Source organism: Propithecus coquereli, unplaced genomic scaffold (assembly GCF_000956105.1).
Source record: "Propithecus coquereli isolate 6110/MARCELLA unplaced genomic scaffold, Pcoq_1.0 Scaffold29, whole genome shotgun sequence".
NCBI classification, from domain to species: domain Eukaryota; kingdom Metazoa; phylum Chordata; class Mammalia; order Primates; family Indriidae; genus Propithecus; species Propithecus coquereli.
Genome location: NW_012148507.1, coordinates 6,151,199 through 6,153,311, shown reverse-complemented (window position 1 = coordinate 6,153,311; position 2,113 = coordinate 6,151,199). Strand labels below are relative to the sequence as shown.

At 34.9% G+C, this 2,113-nt stretch overlaps 1 long non-coding RNA gene across 1 annotated transcript in view; it reads left to right on the top strand.

Annotated features, from left to right (window-relative positions):
* LOC105813795 overlaps positions 1–2,113 on the top strand; it is a 91,293-nt gene that overhangs the window by 59,558 nt on the left and 29,622 nt on the right. The window lies entirely within an intron of this gene.

Sequence of the window (2,113 nt, the reverse complement as noted above, 5' to 3'; positions counted from 1 at the left end):
TAGCTCACTGTAACATCAAACTCTTAGGCTCAAGCGAACCTCTTGCCTCAGCCTCCCAAGTAGTTGGGACCACAGGTGTATGCCACAATGCCCAGCTGATTTTTTCTATTTTTTAGTAGAGACGGGGTCTCTCTCTCATTCAGGCTGGTCTCGAACTCTTGAGCTCAAGCAATCCTCCTGCCTCAACCTCCCAAAGTGCTAGGATTACAAGTGTGAGCCACCCCACCTGGTCTATAATCCATTGTGAATTGAGTTTTCTGCATAGTGTAAAGTATAGGTCAAAGATTTTTTTTCTTGCTGTAAAGATATTCAGTTGAAACAATAAGGTTAATGATGACTTTGCTTTCCACACTGAATTACAATGGCAGTTTTGTCCAAAAGCATTTGACTGTATCTGTTTGGATATATTACTAATACTTGACTTTCTATTAAGTTCCTTTGGTCTACTTATCTGTACCTAAACCAGAATCACACCATCATAGTAGCTTATTACTAAACCATAAAATAAGGTAATATGAGTCCTCCAATATTGTTTCACTTTTTCAAAATTGTTTAAATCATTCTAGGACCTTTATAGTTCCATATAAATACTATTATCAAGAAGTAATACATCGGCCTGGCGCGGTGGCTCACGCCTGTAATCCTAGCACTCTGGGAGGCCGAGGCGGGCGGATCCTTTGAGCTCAGGAGTTCGAGACCAGCCTGAGCAAGAGCAAGACCCTGTCTCTACTAAAAATAGAATAGAAGCTAGATAGACAACTAAAAATATATAGAAAAAATTAGTCAGGCATGGTGGCACATGCCTGTAGTGCCAGCTGCTCGGGAGGCTGAGGCAGGAGGATTGCTTGAGCCCAGGAGTTGGAGGTTGCTGTGAGCTAAGCTGATGCCACGGCACTCTACTCAGGGTAGTAGAGTGAGACTCTGTCTCAAAAAAAAAAAAAGAAGTAATATAGACAAAGTATTTACATTTATAAATTTCTAAGTTTATATGTAGGTTTATGATTGCTTTTGAATCAACTTTATATATGGCACAAGGTGCGGGTCAAGATTCCTCCTTTTTTCGCATGTGGGTGATAGATTCTTCCTGAACCGTATGTTGAAAACACTACCCTTTCTCCATTAAATTTCCCTGGCATGTTGGTCAAAAATCAATTGATTGAGTGGCCTTAGTCTCCTGAGTAACTGGGACTACAGACATATGCCACTATGCCTGACTAAGGTGTTAAATTTTGTCAAATGTTTTTCTGCCTTAATTGATACCATAATTTTTTTGTTTTGGCCTGTTAATATGGTGGGTTACATTGATTTTTTTTAAATATTAAATACTCCTTACATCTCTATAATAAACCCCATTTGGTTATGGTGTGTAATTCTTTTAATATAACGTTCAATTTTATTTCCTAATATTTTACTAATGACTTTTTCATCTGTATTCATGAGTGATATTGATCTGTACTTTTTTGTATTTTTTCTGCTTTTGGTATCAAGGTAAAACTAGCTTGATAAAATGAATTGAAAAGTGTTTCCTCATCTATTTGATGGAAGAGTTTGTGTAGAATTAATGTTAATTTTTAAATATCTGTAGAATTCTCACTAGAACCATTAAAGTGTAATGATTTCTTATGTTGAAGGGAGTAATTTTTAAATGATAATTTCTTTAATAGTTATTCAAATGAACTATTATATACATTGGACAAGTTGTGGTAGTTGGTGATTTTCAAGAAAGTGATACACGTCATCTACGTTGTTAAATTTATGTGTGCAGAATTGTTCATTCTCGTATTATGCTCTTGAAATCCCCGTAGACTGTGATAGCTCCTGTTTTTTCTGATATTAATAAGTTGTATCTTCTCTGTTTGTTAGTGTTGATAAACATTCATCAATTTTATTGACCTTTTCAAGGAAATAGCTCTTTATTTCATTATCTATTTCTGTTTCCAATTTCAATGATTTCTGCTTCTACCATTTCACTGTTTGTACTTTTTTTAGGTTTCTTTTTTTCTAGATTCTTGAAATAAATTGATGTGAGATTTTTTTCCTCTTTTCTAATATGCGTATTTAGTGCTATAAATTTCTCAGCTGTTAGAATTGTATGTTAAATTTTTATTTTATT